At 41.6% G+C, this 17,275-nt stretch overlaps 1 protein-coding gene across 1 annotated transcript in view; it reads right to left on the bottom strand.

Annotated features, from left to right (window-relative positions):
* FRMPD1 (FERM and PDZ domain containing 1) overlaps positions 1-9,621 on the bottom strand; it is a 143,274-nt gene extending 133,653 nt beyond the window's left edge. Inside the window, exon 1 of the mRNA XM_019454450.2 lies at positions 9,474-9,621. The gene's annotated coding sequence lies outside the window, so the exon portion shown is untranslated. The remainder of the gene's footprint in view (positions 1-9,473) is intronic.
* Positions 9,622-17,275: the final 7,654 nt, after the last annotated feature.

Raw genomic sequence — 17,275 nt, 5'->3', positions numbered from 1 at the left:
TAAATCAAAGCTCTGATAAGTGCCATTAAGGAGAAGTACAGAGTGATGTCAGAGTGCAAACAAGATTCTTCTAGGAAAGTTACATCTCAGTCAAAACCTGAGCTGGCACTTAGCCAGAAGAAGAAGAGGAGGGTGCTTGAAAGAGTATAAATTGAATGATCTCGGGGCGCCTGGGTGGCGCAGTCGGTTAAGCGTCCGACTTCAGCCAGGTCACGATCTCGCGGTCCGTGAGTTCGAGCCCCGCGTCAGGCTCTGGGCTGAGGGCTCGGAGCCTGGAGCCTGTTCCCGATTCTGTGTCTCCCTCTCTCTCTGCCCCTCCCCCGTTCATGCTCTGTCTCTCTCTGTCCCAAAAATAAATAAAAAACGTTGAAAAAAAATTTTTTTTAATTGAATGATCTCAGTGACCAATGTCACTGAGCTGCAACAGTCCTTGGTCAACTATCCTGCCTTCAGATAATGCTAGGAACAAATTCACTGATGTTTTTCCTCAGTCCCCCCTTGTCTTCCAGGTCCAGGAAGACCACCTTCCTTTACACCACAGTCTTCCCAGTCATCAAAGTATGATACCATATGTTGTATTTAACCTTTCTTAGGTATAATTATATCCCCATTCACTGACTGATTTTGCTTCATGTTCACTTTTTCTAATTTCATACTCAAAGGCTGACATTAACTTCATGCTTTAGGGGTTCTTGTTGTCAGTATCATTGACCACATGAAGAAACAAAAATCTTTGTTTTGTTCACTGCTATATCCCCAGTGCTAAGACGCCTGCCACATAGTAGATGCTCAACGTATATTCATTGACTGGGTAGGTGAGTTGGTGGATGGATGGATGAATGATGGGTGGATGGATGGATGGATGGATGGGGGATAGATGGACGGATAGAAGGATGGATTTATCTTCCCTCTTACACCAGAAGTTCTCTAAGAGCATGGTACTTGCCAAGTTCACTTTTGGGTTCCTCCAGCACTTAGACCAATGCCATGCACATGGCAAGTAAACAATTTTCTTGAACTTTGCTTGAGTTTTTCCATGACTGGAAAGAACTTCCTGCTTTCTCAGGCAGCTGTTTCCACAGTTGAACTGCTCTAGCTATTAAAGTTCTTCCTACTCCTTGACTCAGTCGGTTAAGCATCCAACTTTGGCTCAGGTCATGATCTTGTGGCTCACAGGTTCAAGCCCCACATTGGGCTCTGTGCTGACAGCTTAGAGCCTGGAGCCTGCTTCAGATTCTGTGTCTCCCTCTCTCTCTGCCCCTCCCCTGCTCACTCTCTCTCTCTCTCTCTCAAAAATAAATAAACATTAAAAAAATAAAGTTCTTCCCACTCTTGGGCTAACATTTGCCTCCCCACTGGTCCTAGTTCTGCCCTCTGGGCCAATGAAGGGCAAATCCACATGGTATCCACCACAGCAGCCCTTCTGATGTTAGGGACAGTGAGTTGGTTCCCTGCAGTCACTTACAAACAGAACATGTCTCCAGCGTCAACTCAAGTACTTTAAAATATTTTGGAGTACTCCTAATACACTTCAGAGAAGGTCTCATCCCTCATAAGTCTGTGAGGTGTTCTGCACTCCCACAGAGAGCCACTGAGCAAGTTCTCTCTCTGGGTCAGGAACCCAGACCGGAAATGAAGGTGATAATAACAATTAATGTTTACTTTGCAATTAATTATGGTTTACTGGTTAATCCACATAACACCCTTGGGATATAGGTCAGAGTTTCTACGCCTATAAATGGTCAAGGGAATCACACAAAAGACAAGGGCCTCAACATATTTGGCACAAATGCTGGGGTCCAGTGGAGGAGAGAATTGCATTGCTGGGGTCTCAGTGGCTCAAGAACCCATATCCAGGCTGATCCACCTGAATCACTGGTCTCTCTCCTTCGGTGACAGAATCACCTTGGGTTCAGTTTCATAAAAACCAGATCAGTAAAATGCTGCAAATTCTCAGATGAGGGGTAAAGGGAAAACAGCATACAGAAGATGGAAAACAAAGGCTCACTGTGTGCCAAAGCTCTGTATTAGCCTCTGGGTACTGAAATATGTCAAATATGTTTCCAACTACAGCACCTTACACACAACAGGCCCAAAGCTATGCCTGCAGGTTTGATACTATTTAAAATAAGAGACTGTTAGCTGGAGGCTCAACCATTTTTTTTGTTACACATAGATTTTATGGTAGTGGGATTTACTCTGAATCCTCTTATAACTGATACCCTGGAGGGGGGGCCTGGGTGGCTCAGTCAGTTAAGCATCTGACTTCGGGGGCGCCTGGGTGGCTTGGTCGGCTAAGGATCCGACTTCAACTCAGGTCATGATCTCACAGTTCATGGGTTCGAGCCCCACATCAGGCTGTGCTGCCGGCTCAGAGCCTGGAGCCTGCTTCAGGTTCTGTGTCTCTTTCTCTCTCAGCTCCTCCCTCACTCATGTTCTGTCTCTGCCTCTCAAAAAAATGAATAAACGTTAAAAAAAATTTTTTTTTAAAAAGCATCTGACTTTGGCTCAGGTCATGAGCTCACAATTTGTGGGTTCGAGCCCCACATCAGTCTCTGTGCTGACAGCTTAGAGACCGGAGCCTGCTTTGGATTCTGTGTCTCCTTCTCTCTCTCTGCCCCTCCTCCACTCGTGTTCTCTCTCTCTCTCTCTCTCTCTCAAAAATAAATATTTTTAAAATTTTTAAAAAGAAAAAAAAATAACTGATACACTTGGGTCACAAAGAGTCTACTAAAATAAGTGCATATATTTAATTTTGTCAATTTCACTGTCTTGCAAACACACAAGACATTTTCAGTGACTTCTTTCATCAAACAAAGAAACTTTTCCAAATCACTTTATAATTCAAATAAATCCCTTCTTTAAATTTTCAAGTGTAAATTTCAAGTGATTTTCAAGTGTAAAGCTTTCTCCAAGCAGAGATTGTTAAGCTATTGGGAGACTTTGAATCCTTCAAGAATCTAGTGACAAGCCACATGGGCCACCTGCCCTCCAGAAGAACACACAGATTCACATATGAACAAAAGATTTCATAAAATTCAGAGTCTGTAAACTCAAGGTAAAGATCAGAAAAGAAGCTGGCCCCTGATGAGGCTTTGTGGCCATTGCAAGTTCTCTGATTTCCACTGAGTCAGATGGGAAGCTTCTGGAGGGTTTTGGACTTTCATTTTAACAGGAACACTCCAGCAACCGTGATGAGAATGCACTTGAAATGGGCAGGGGCAGAAGAAGGTCACTGCAATCATCCAGGCTAGAGGACCATAGTTTGAACCAGGAAGTTATAGTAGAGGAGTGAGAAGTGGTCAAATTCTGGAATAGCCTGAAGGTGCAGCGACAAGATTTACTGACCAGATTGGACGTGAGGTATGAGCAGAAGAGAGGAGTCGAAGCTGACTCCGAGGGTCTTGGCCTGTACAACCAAAAGGCTGGAGTTACCATTACCTGGGATGAGGAAGACTGAAGGGGTGTGAGGTTGTTGGAAGAAGGGGAATAAAAGGGCGAATGCTAGGAGCCAAGTTTTGGATATTTTAAACTTGAAATGCCTATTAAATATCCAAACAGAGATGCTGAGTAGACAGTTGGATATCTGGTCTGGAATTCTGGAGGTTGGGTGTAATAATATTCACATGTAAAATTGGAATACTAATACAGTAATGCCTACTAAATAATACTTATTATAGGAAGGAGGAAACAAGACAATGCATATAAAGCTTTCAGTGCAGTATCTGGCACACAATATGCCTTTGATATATTTTAGCTATTTTTTAATTAAAAAATTTTTTTTTTATTAAAAAATTTTTTTTTTCAACGTTTTTTATTTTTTTATTTTTGGGACAGAGAGAGACAGAGCATGAACGGGGGAGCGGCAGAGAGAGAGGGAGACACAGAATCGGAAACAGGCTCCAGGCTCCGAGCCATCAGCCCAGAGCCCGACGCGGGGCTCAAACTCATGGACCGCGAGATCGTGACCTGGCTGAAGTCAGACGCTTAACCGACTGTGCCACCCAGGCGCCCCATAAATTTTTTTAAGGTTTTATTTATTTTTTTGAGAGAGGGAGAGACAGAGCATGAGTGGGGGATGGGCAGAGAGAGAGGGAGACACAGAACCTGAAACAGGCTCCAGGCTCTGAGATGTCAGCAGAGAGCCCAAGGTGGGGCTCGATCTCATGAACCATGAGATCATGACCTGAGCCGAAGTCGGACACTCAACCGAGCCACTCAGGTGCCCCATATTTTAGCTATTATTTTAATGAAAACTTAAACACTTTCAGTCAGCATTTCTATCATTACTATAAAGTTATGAGTGTGATTGCTTTTCCAACAGACACATGAAAAGATGCTCAACATCACTCATCATCAGGGAAATATAAATCAAAGAAAGCCACACTGAGATACCACCTCACACCAGTCAGAGTGGCTAAAATGAACAAATCAGGAAACTACAGATGCCGGCAAAGATGTGGAGAAATGGGAACCCTCTTGCACTGTTGGTGGGAATGCAAACTGATGCAGCTGCTCTGGAAAACAGTGTGCAGGGTCCTCAAAAAATTAAAAATAGACCTACCCTATGACCCAGCAATAGCAATATTAGGAATTTACCCAAGGGATACAGGAATGCTGATGTATAGGGGCACGTGTACCCCAATGTTTATAGCAGCACTTTCAACAATACCCAAATCATGGAAAGAGCCTAAATGTCCATCAACTGCCAAATGGATAAAGAAGATGTGGTTTTTATATTCAATGGAATACTACTTGGCAATGAGAAAGAATGAAATCATGCCATTTGCAGCAATGTGGATGGAACTGGAAGGGATTATACTGAGTGAAATAAATCAGTCAGAGAAGGCCAGACACCATATGTTTTCAGTCATATGTGGATCTTGAGAAACTGAACAGTAGACCATGGGGGAAGGGACGGGGAAAATATAGATACAAACAGAGATGGAGGGAGGCAAAGCATAAGATTCTTAAATACAGAGAACAAACTAAGGGTTGATGGGGGGTGGGAGAGAGGGAACATGGGTGATGGGCATTGAGGAGGACACTTGTTGGGATGAGTACTGGGTGTTGTATGTAAGCCAATTTGACAATAAATTATATTCATAAGAAATTTAAATAACAAAATAAAAGATTGATTATTGTCTCTGATGTCAGTTCTCAGGCATGATTTGCAGAAGAAGAGTCTTGAGCAATGGCAGTGACTTTGGAATTGGTCTCTAGCCCCCAGAGTTTAAAATTTAGAAGGCTTTTGCATGCATTCAACAGCCTTTGTAGATGGATTAATGTCACATTTCTTAAATAATCAGTGTGTTCCTCCATCGACCCAGGATTTATTTCGAGTTTTGGAGAGGGTCTGATGTGAAGAATGAAGCAGTTTATCAGGAGAAATTGAATACCAGCAAGGACCCTGCAGGGAAGACATTTCCAGCCTGTTCATGTGGTCCCTTGGGACACAGGAGGGCTAAATGGAAGGACACATAACAAATGACTGACCACCTTGTCTTGATTTCAGTAGCTGCAGATGTAATCGCTGGCCACAAGTTCATCTTGTTCATTTTAAAATTGATTCGCAAAGGCTACAACTCATGTCTTCCTGAAATAGCAAGCTTCTTAGAGGAATTTTCTTGGAGAGGCACACTCTTGTTATCTTGTGTTAATTTATTCAGTGATCTTTAGCTATTTTACATTGAGAGTAGAAACAGAGCTGGTGTGGTTTTATCACATGCTTCTTGATCTTTGAATCACTGAACTTCTGGCCTCAAAACCTAGACAAGGTCCTGAGGTTTCTCATTCTTTTTTACATCTTTTTTGAATTTTAACTATAAAATCCTTGACCCTGTAATTCTCTTCAACATCTACGACAGAGCGAATGCTCAATAATTATCTATTAATAAACCACGTAATCTCCATCTGTATTCAAAGGAAAGAGGTGATGAAACGGTTCAAACAGTCCAAAAATGCATCTGTAACAAATAGATGACTAAGGTCACGTACAATCACAGATTTAGCAATAGCACCACAACACCACAGACAGGGTAGATGATACACTTTTGAGGGAGGACAGAGGAAAAGACACAAAAGAAAGGCTCTTTCCCTGAATCTTTGTTTTCTTCCATCTGTAAATGAGGCCACATAAACTGAATTGATTGCTGCTAATGAGCAGAGTAATGCTCAATTAAACTCCATGAAACACCAATTCATTCCTTCTCCCTGATCCTTTTGCAAGTTTCTAATAATTGCTACATTCACAGTGACCAGGCTTCAAGTGGATTTCCAGTGGCGGCTCCACATGAGAAAATAACTCTTCTCTCTCCTTTCCCCCAGGAGTCAGGAAAGGATCCCACAGAGACTAATACCTTGGGGTCCCATAGCCCAGCAGGACATGCGGGTTTCCTACAGGTCCCCCACCCCAGCCTCTCTCTGGCTGTGTGTCCCAGAACTCTAGGTGCAGGAGAGCTGAGAGGTCTAACCTGAACCAGTCAAGTTGATCTGTGGCAAGAATTTAGTGAATTTGTAGCCTGTGTCTGTTCTTTCCCTTTTATTTTATTTTTAATTTTTTTTAATGTTTATTTATTTTTGAGAGACAGAGAGAGAGACAGAGTGCGAGTGGGGGAGGGGCAGAGAGAAAGGGAGACACAGAATCTGAAGCAGGCTCCAGGTTCTGAGCTGTCATCACAGAGTCTGATGTGGGGCTGGAACTCAAAACCGCGAGATCATGACCTGAGCTGCAGTTGGACACTTAACCGACTGGGCTACCCAGGTGCCCCTGTTTTTCTATTTTAAAGGGAATATGTTCTGTTTTCCATTAATTTTTAAGTAACTTTTGGTTTTACATTTTTCCAGCAAAACTAAGGAGGAAAAGGAAAGAGTTTTGTCCACATTTAGGCATGGTGGTGACAGAGGAAAAAGCTATCCAGGAAGAGGTGTTTATACTCCCAACATCTCTTTGGGGCTTAAAATTCAGAACTCTGGCTCACCAGAATAATACAAGTGTTTTTTGTCTATGGGCAGCATTACCACAAAATGTATCACCCAAACCAGGATACTTTTCTAAGTGAAACATGGCAATATAAATAATGCCACCACTGTAACAAGCATAAACTGGGACTATCCAGGCAACTGGATGTCACTTTGATCACCAAATGAGTCCCTAGCCTACCAAAATCTCTCCTTTGTTCAAGAGACCTGACTCAAAAGAAGTTTCCACAACTAACGCTGAGGATAAATGCCCTCATCTCCTACTGGGATAAGTAGGTCCTAGAGCTTTATGAATATATGAGTAGGCTTCTTTCCTCTTTCCTTCTTCTTTCTCTTATTCAACAATCTCACTAACCATTTTAATTGCAGAGTCCTTTTGCAAGTTCTGTCTACTTAGCCTTGCCATCACCTTAGCCCTTATATCCTTGATCCAGAAAGTCCATCCAGGAGTCTGAAAATTATACAACCTGTCTCCTGAATTCAGTTAGTAGACACTGGGGTGAATATATAAAATCCCAGCAAGAGAGATAATAGGATTTAGAATTAGTCTTGTCTGGCTGTACAAAACAGGACAGGGATCCTAAAGCAATTTGTGGGGTCCTGTCAGATAGAGGCAGTCCTTCTCAGTGTTGACATGGGGCTCCTGGAGGGCACGGAATGTGCACAACCCAACTCTATATCCACAGTGGCCATTGCCCAGCACAGGGGTTATGTAGAGTGAGATCTCAGACATGATTGGAGTGGCCAGGCTGCCTCCTAATACCCATTTGCCCTGGGTTCCTGAGTGTCCATGGATTTCTTCTCCCTTCCTATGCAGGAAGGGGGAATCCTGCCCATGATCCCACATCAGCTGGCTGGACTGGGCTTCTGCCACCAGACCTCAGGTACTGGCTCACACTCAGCACACCCCACACTGTGCTGAGCCAAACAGGGCCTCCCACAGACTCCAGGTACCAGATTTCGGCACAGGCTGAGTGTACTTTGTTCCATTCAGCTCAAGAATACTCAACAAAGTCCATTACTTTCTCAGCCCAGGGATGGATGCCAGAGACACAGAATGAGAGCCAATTGAAAGGTTATATATGCACCAGGGCACAAGTGGTTAACAGCAATGACTGCAGCTGAACTGCCTGGGTTTGTATTCTGGCTCTACCACTCGCCACCTGATTATCCTTGGGTGAATATTTCTCTTACCTGAGTTTTTCATTTAGAAAATGGAAATAAGAGAGCCTGCCTCAAAGGGCTAGTGTGAGAATTATTACTATAATTCTCATTATGAGAATTATGATTTAGAACCATGCTTGGCACAGAGTAAATACTCAATAAATTTAACTATTACTATTTGTGACTTTTGGCTCCTCTTCCTGGGGGGCCTAAAGCTTGGCCCATCTCCCTTAACTCTCTCTGCATCTGACTGGTTCCCTTATCTCTCAGGAGGGGTATTTCTTTGCTCCCGGCCCATTCCACTGCTGAGGGTCAGAATAATGCATCTCCATTCTAACATTTGACTGGTACCTTATCCACCAGGATTCAAATCCATAGCCTTTAAGAGGTTAAGTGATCATCTACCTCCTCTGAACCCAACTGAATCATCGTGTATTTTTCTAAGAAGAAAAGTAAACTTTTGGTCAACAAATTTGAAAGGAGTCATCCTGAGCCAGGAGGCTGAGCATTACCTGTACCCACACATTTACAGCTCTTTCAGAGACAAAGGCAGGTGTTTCCACACACCTCTCAGAAATTCTGATTCCCATGAACAGTGAGCAAAAAGAATACTCCCAGGAATTTTTTTGAATCATAATGTTATTTTCTTCTCTACTCACCCTAAGTTCTCTACCTAAGTTCTCTACGTCTTCTTAACTAGTAATGGCTTGTTATGATGTATTCATTCAGTTAGTGAAATACATACTTTTCCTTGCACTTCCCAAGGAATTTTTAATTATCAAACCCACTACCACCCATGTAAGACAGGTAAACTTCAAAATAAACTGGATTTTTTTTTAACTTGGCCAAGGCAATACTGAATTTCCATGATTTGATAGCCTCGACCTCCAACAAATCTCAATTCACTCACTTAACAGTTCCACTCAAAAACACCGCATTGCTGTCGTGCCTGCCCCAGCCACATTCCAGGTGGTACATCCTGCATCACCTCTAACGTTAACATTTTGGATCATTTCAGTGCAAAGAAAATAATCAAAACTAGTGGCCAAGAAACATAAAAACTTTCCCCAAATGTTGTCCTTTTATCATTAAGTGAAAATTACCACCCCTCTGCCACCCACCTTCACCTGTTCCAATCCTTAGAATTGCTTCCTTCTGACAGATTTAAGTTAGATCCTCAAGACACAATAGTGAGCTGTTGTGCCCCAGAGGCCTCTACTTCCAGGATGATTTGAATCTCTATCCTAGCTTGGGTTTCCTTTTGCTGAAGACTGCTGCTGACCTGGAACCAAAGGTTCAACTGCCTTATGCTCTGAGGACACACTTACCTGCTTCCTTTCACTCGTGTCCACATCACACGCTGGTCACAGAATCCCAGAGCATCCATCCTGGAAGAGATGTTGGAGACAGGCTAATGCACACCCTCATTTTACAAATACAGACATTGGAGCCTACAAAGAGGAAGACACTTGGCCAAGGTCACACAGCTCATTAATGAAAGAGCTGGGGCTAGAATTGCCAAACTGGAGATTCATCTCCCTGTGATGTCATTCTTCTTCCAACTGGTTCCTTTGCTCTATGCCCTAGTTGGCTTTCATGCACTCAACACACAGTCCACACCCTCCTGGGATGTGCCAGCAGCCTGTAAGGCTCACCCAGAGTGAACTAACCCAACTCAGCTTGCCTGAGGCTCTTTACCTGCAGAGGAATGAACGCCACATGACTCTCTTGGAAACATACATAGTGTGTAGGGACACATGTGATGTTCAGGTGTATCCAGCATGGCATGTCTGCCAAGTTTGTCCTGCCGAATCACAAGCAGTCTTATGAGTCATTTATACTGTCTGATACTTTTAAGTTCTTTTTTTTTCTAGGCCTGTAATTTCAGATTACCCTACAGCAAAAGCTTGGTATTGCACGCCCCCCCCCCCCAAAGCAATTTATTTAACAACAAAAATTTACTCAGGAGATACTTAGTGAACATTTCCCATTTGCTAGGCACTATGCTAGCATCAGGAATAAACAATGAGGAAAACATGATTCCCATTTTTTTTCAGTGGAGGAGACAGGCACATGGACAAGGGCCAGATATTGTGCTAAGTGCTTTGACATGAGGACAGCAGACACACATCTTATAGAACACAGAAGCAGCAGCTAAGCCAGCACAGGTGGGTTAGTGAAGACTTTTTTAAATGATCTTTTTTATTTTAGAATAATTTTTTTGTATATCAGGTTTTTATTTAAATTCTAGTTAGTTAACCTATAGTATTATATTGGTTTCAGGAGTAGAATTTAGTGATTCATCACTTTCCATATAACACCCAGTGCTCATCATAACAATCCCCCCATTTAGCCCATCCCCCATCCACATCCCTCCATCAACCCTCAGTTTGTTCTCTGTAGTTAATAGACTGTTATGGTTTGCCTCCCTCTCTTTTTTGTTGCTTCCTTCCCCTATGTTCATCTTTCTTTCCCCTATGTTCATCTGTTTTGTTTCTTAAATTCCACATATGAGTACAATCATACGGCATTTATCTTTCTTTGACTTATTTCACACTCTAACTCCCTCTGTGTCATTGCAAATGGCAAGATTTCATTCTTTTTTATGGCTGAGTAATATTCCATTTAGAATAGTTTTAAGACTTACAGAAAAGTTGCAAAGATAATACAGAGAGTTCTCATGTATCCTTCACCTCAGTTTCTCATAGTATAAACATCTTATATAACTGTTGTACATTTCTTACAACTGGGGAGCCAACATTGGAACATTAATTTAAACTAGTAGAGACTTTTTGAAGGAGGTGACATCTAAAGTGATTTCTGAATGACACTAGGAGTTAGCCAGATGAAGAAGTAAGAAAAATCATTTTAATCATGAAGGAAACCACATACAAAGGAAACCACACACAGAACTAAGAGTTTGGTGAGTTCAGGGAATAGCCAGTAGAAGTATGTGGAAGTGGAGGTGGGAAATTTGTGAGGGAAAGAGGCAGATAGAGGAAGAGTGGAGAAGAGGCACCAGGTATGGGAAGAGGAGTGGAAAGGGTTGAGGTTAGTGAAGAAGATGGGAACCAGATCAATAAAAGGCCTTCTACACAGGACTAAAGCATCTGTACCTTTTACCTGAGGGCAATGAGGAATAATTAAAGTATTTTATCCAATAGACTAACATTATAAAAACTGTATTGGAAAGATTACTTAGAAGGCAGGGTGGAAAGCACACTTGCAGGGATAAGACAGAAGAAAGACCAGTTGGTGGATGGCCTGATCAAAAATAGTGGTGGAAAGGATAGAGAAACTATAATGAATTTTAGAGATATTAAGGAGACAGAATTGATAAATGTGATGGTTAATTAGATATAGAGCCAAAGGGAGAAGGAAGGCTCAGGCTTGACTCCCGATTTCTGGCTTTGGCAGCTGGGGGGACTGGATGGTGGTATCAATCATTAGGCAACAGAGCACAGGAGTTAAGGTTGATTAGAAGGGGAAGATGATTGGTTCCACTTTGAACAGTGATGTATGAAGCACCCATGGGACATCCAAGGAAACAGCGAAGTCAATAGGTTGGTTGGATATACGGGTCTGCGTTTCTGGAGAGAATTATGGGTTAGAGACATATGTGGTGAATCATTAGCTTAAGGATGGCAATTGAAGCCAGACTAGATTGTCCATGAGTATAGAAGAGAAGAGGGCCCAGGAAAGAACCTTAAAGAAACTGACCATTTAGGAGTTGGCCTTAGGAAGAGCTGTGGAAGAAGGATGAGGAGCATCTAAAGGAAAACTGGAAGAATGTGGTATCCATGAAGCTAGGAGGAGAGAGCTTTCCTGAACGTGTCATGTGACCAATAGCATCAAATTATTCCGGGGGGCAGGGGCCCACAAGTGTCCCTTGAATTTGCCAATAAGGACTTATCTTGAAGCAGTTTTAGAGAAGAGGTGGGGCCAAAAATCCAATCCATCCTTGGGCTACAGAATAAATAGTAGGTAGGGAAAGAGCACTTGGAGTATGGGTCATAGTTTTAAAAATATTTACTACGAATTGGAGGCCAGAGAGAATGGAAATGAAACTGACAAATAATAGTAGGTACTGTTTCAGTAAAAAAAATTACTTGTTCCACTTAGAGTGCGCTGAGGCTGTAATTTTTCTAGTGAAAAATTGTATCTTATGATTAGTAGTAGCTACCATTAATAGGATGCCTATCATAGGCCAGGCACTTTAAGTACATCATTTTATTCAGCTTGTAAAACAACACTTTGAAGTAGATATTAGATCTCTCTGTCACAGATGAAGAAACAAAAGCCCAGAAAGTTTCTGTCACCAGGTCTCGAAACAACTTCATGTGCCCCTGTGAATCAGCACTCCTGTATCCTTTGGATAAATTCCTAGTAGTGCTATTTCTGGGTTGTAGGGTAATTCTATTTTTAATTTTTTGAGGAACCTCCACACTGTTTTCCAGAGTGGTGGCACCAGTTTGCATTCCTACCAACAGTGCAAGAGGGTTCCGCTTTCTGCATATCCTTGCCAATGTCTCTTGTTTCCTGAGGTATTGCAGCGCTATCAACAATAGCCAAATTATGGAAACAGCCCATATGTCCATCAATGGATGAATAATGAAGATGTGGTATACACACACACACACACACACACACACACACACACACACACAAAATGGAATACTACTCAGTGGTGAAAAAGAATGAAATCTTGCCATCTGCAACAACCTGGATGGAACTAGGGGGTATTATGCTAAGTTAAGTAAGTCAGTCAGAGAAAGACAGATATCATATGTTTTCACTCATATGTGGAATTTGAGAAACTTAACAGTAAGACCATAGGGGAAGAGAAGGAAAAATAAGCGAAGCAAACCAAAAGAGACTCCTAAATACAGAGAACAAACTGAGGGTTGATGCGGGAGTCGGGAGAGGGGAAAATGAGTGATAGGCATTGAGGAGGGCACTTGTTGGGATGAGAGCACTGTGTTGTATGCAAGGGATAAATCATGGGAATCTACTCCCGAAGCCAAGACTACACTGTATACACTGTATGTTAGCTAACTTGACAATAAATTATTAAAATAAAAAATAAAATAAATAGAAGCAATTTTAAAAACTTTTTAAAAAATTAAAACAAAAACTTCATGGGGTAACTGGAAGTTAAACCTAACTTGTGCTCCAAAGTCCATATTTTTCCTTCTGCAACCATACTACCTCTCCTGAACTCTTCCTACAGCTGGCTTTCATTTTACAACACAAACGTCCGGGAGCTAAAATGGTCAAGGAATTCCGTCCACCACTGTGAGCATTCTGAGGGAAGAGACAGATAACCCAGGCACACGCTTCTTATTCAAGGATAATTCTGAGTAAGGAATAAAGAGTTTCTGGTTTTGAATCTCAGAGGTCCTTGCCAAGGACCCAATACGTCCCCTTTGTTGTGAGAGATAAGGGGGTGGGGTTGGGAAAGCAATTAGTGGGGAGGGGGTGAGGCCAGATAGCTCAGAGTAAATCACTCCATCATTGCTAACTGGAAAAGTTAACATGGTAGATAAGGGAAAACTGGAAAATTCTAAGAGAATTTTGCAAAAATTATTTTTAGCCTGGAGACAATGAGCATCAAGGAAGACCCAGCTGCCTTTATACATCTATAAGGAAGAATGATCGGACTTGCTTTTGACACTGTGGAAGGCATAACTAGAACCAGTGGGAACATGGTAGAGAGAGGCAGATTTGGCTCTAAGGAGAAGAGCTGCCTATCTGCAGATGGATGGAACTGCCCAGTGTGTGGTGAGCTCACTGCCACTGTCATGTTGAAGTAGAAGCAGGGATGTTGGAGGTAGGGGCCAAGCGCCAGACAAGGACTTTGAGAGATCCTCTGGAACAGATAGTTAGGACACGTTTTCACTTAATAAGGCCTGGCCTTTATTCTCCCCAACTGAATTCTAAACATTACATGATGGGAAGATTGGCATGTTCCTTCATTTACGATGTGTACAATGCATAGCAATTCAACTGTAATATGCAATAACAAAAGGTATTGCTACCTTTAGGAAGCTCTCTGGGTTGTTTTTTTTTCTAAGATAAGAAAATATGCTTGTGTGTATCTATGCATTGGCTTTTATCAGGCAGGTCTGTCATCCTGAAAATGTTAGGGACAGGGTGTGGAGAATAGATACTGATAGCCTTACCTTTGTTTCCTGTGGAGGTTGGAAATAAAGAGCTCACTTTTTGCTTTGTCAAAGGGCTCTTGACATGGATGAGAGCTTGTCTATCAGTGTAGAAGGTGCACCTATAATCATTGAATCAATAAATCCCCTTCTTTCACTGTATAAATATTAATCGAGCGCCTATAACACTACAGTCAAGAAAAAGGCACTTTTTATTGAAAAATAAGAAACTATACCAAGCGGTATAAACATAGTTCCACAGCATATACATGTGTTTTTGTGTAATGGGCGTGGAATAGGAGTGGTGACAAAATCAACTCTCTAATCTCTGCAGGGAGATGGCTGGCAATTGTCATGTGCTCTAAATACTGTCAATGCTGGGGCGCCTGGGTGACTCAGTCGGTTAAGATTCCAACTTCGGTTCAGGTCATGATCTCAGGGTTCATGAGTTGGAGCCCCGCGTTGGGCTCTGTGCTGACAGCTCAGAGCTTGGAGCCTGCTTTGGATTCTGTGTCCCCCTCTCTCTCTGCCCTTACCCTGCTCATACCCTGTCTCCCTCTCTCTCTCTCTCTCTCTTCTCTCTCTCTCGCAAAAAAAATAAACATTAAAAATTAAAAAAAATACTGTCAATGCAAACTAAGCTTTGTGTATGTTTTACTTTTCCTGCTACAAAATAATTAGAATTTATAGCACAAGGAAGCAAACCTCTTCTAAAAACAAACAAAATTTCCCATCCTCTGTTTGTAGTTCTCAAAGGTCTAGAGATGTTTGGAAGAATGTGTAAAGAATATTTAAAGATATAGGATGATAGTCAATATAACTTAAAATGAAAAATGCAAGTTAAAATATCATATACTATATGGTCCATACATACATACATGGTGTATACACACACACACACACACACACACAAACACACACAGAGAAAGAGAAAGAACTACATATGTGTACAATAGAAATAGAAAGGCTGAAAGAATGATCATCAATGTGTCAATAGTGGTTGTGGGATTATAGGGGACTGTTCTTTTCTTCTTTTTCCCTTAATTATGTATTTTCTAAATTTCATAAAAGTAAACAAGTAATTTTGTGGAAAAAGAAGTTATTAAAAGCATAAAATGGGTTTCATATAATTGTATGGCTATAAATAAAGCAAGTAAATGTTAAGGTTCATTCTTTTTGCCTATGATAAGATTATTTACATGATTTTTTTTATTTAAAAAAAATTTTTTTAATGTTTATTTATTTCTGAGACAGAGAGAGACAGAGCATGAGTGAGGGAGGGGCAGAGAGAGAGGGAGACACAGAATCAGAAGCAGGCTCCAGGCTCTGAGCTGTCAGCACAGAGCCCGACGCGGGGCTCGAACTCACAAACCATGAGGTCATGACCTGAGCCAAAGTCAGTCTCTCAACCAACTGAGCCACCCAGGCACCCCAATTATTTACCTGATTTTTATTTAGGCAAACAAAAACACACTGTACAAAAACAGTGAAAAACAAATCACTAAATTAAAATATTATGTAGAATTTTGGGTAAGTTTCTTTGGGGGATAATTTCCTCTCAATGTAATATGCAACTGATTTTTTAATTTGAAAAGTTAGCAGATACGAAGTTCATTCGTTCATTCATTCATCCACTCAGGGGGTACTTTCTGAGTTTTTACTATGTATAAATACCTGTCCTCAGGTGTTTGGAGGATTAAAGTGCATGTTCCTTGTACTTGAGGTGCTTACAGTCTACTTTGAAAGATCAAATACTCATGAATCATCCAGACAACAAAGCCCCCCAAATTAGAACAGAGAATAGGGTATTATGGAAAGCCAATACCAGGGAGGTGAAGGTTATCAAAATTCTACTCATCTGTTCAAGTCCAAAAGTCCCTCTTCCTGAAGATGACTCTTGCTGAGCAGTACTTTCTAGAAGTAAGTTATCCCATCTGCTGGGTGAGGACTCCAGTTAACATCTATCACAGAGTAATCCTTTGCTTGTCCCAATCTTTGTTTCGTTCATGTCGGGTCCTAAGTGGACTTCAAAACAAAGTTTATTTTGGGAACACCAGCCTATGTTCATCTCCTGAAGGAATGAGGAAGGAGAGGTGTGCAGCTGGATAACAGAACAGTCCAGATTAGCTACCGGTGATAGGGGTGGAAACATGGAAAGAAGGACTGCCATCAGCCTCTTGATGAAGAGCAGCAAGGCTTTATCCTGTCCCTCCCAAGCTGAGGTTGAACAACACCCCATTCTTCCAGTCCCTACCTCTGAGAGGAAGATCATCAATGAGAACATCCACAAAGTATTAAAGCTGCAAGGTAATGGTGAAAAGTGCTAAACTGGGAGCCCGGAAACCTACCTCAGTTCCAACTGGCTCTACTTCTAACTAGGTTCCTTCTGGACCTCAGTATCCTTATCTGTCAGATGAAGGGGTTCAACTATTCAATTCCCAAGGCCTATAGCTCCCTATACATTAGAAACCACAAGGTTCCTGTGATTACATGTTGGAATTATTCCCCAATCATGAATCATCTGTCAATCTCTGATCTTATAAATACAAATTCCTCCCCAATGATGGAAATTAAAGCATTTAATTTTCTCATGGATAAATTGTGCCCACTGTATGTTTGTGTGCTGTAGTGTCTGGGAAGTTGAGGCAAAGGAAATAGCTCCTAAAGTCCTCCTGGGATCAAAATGGAAAACAAGACAGGCTATGACATCAGCTACCATTTCCTCTATGATCAGACTAACACAAATATCAATATTAAATTATGTGTGTATAGTTTTTATTTTTGCTTTTCATGGCAAAATCATAGGGAATCCTTTGCTTTTAGCCTTTAATGCAAGGTTATGAAGGAAGAACAGGAAAAGATGAACATATAATTTCAGCATTTTTGAGCTGCAAGTGATTTTAAAGATCAGTCCCAAACCCCTGATCATTGCAATGAGGAAGAAAATGAATAGTCCAAGCTGTGCCACA

This window comes from Panthera pardus, unplaced genomic scaffold (genome assembly GCF_024362965.1).
Source record: "Panthera pardus isolate Hobbes unplaced genomic scaffold, ASM2436296v1 HiC_scaffold_20, whole genome shotgun sequence".
Taxonomy (NCBI): Eukaryota; Metazoa; Chordata; class Mammalia; order Carnivora; family Felidae; genus Panthera; species Panthera pardus.
The sequence above is the reverse complement of the archived record's forward strand: the minus strand, read 5'-3'. Positions and strand labels throughout refer to the sequence as shown.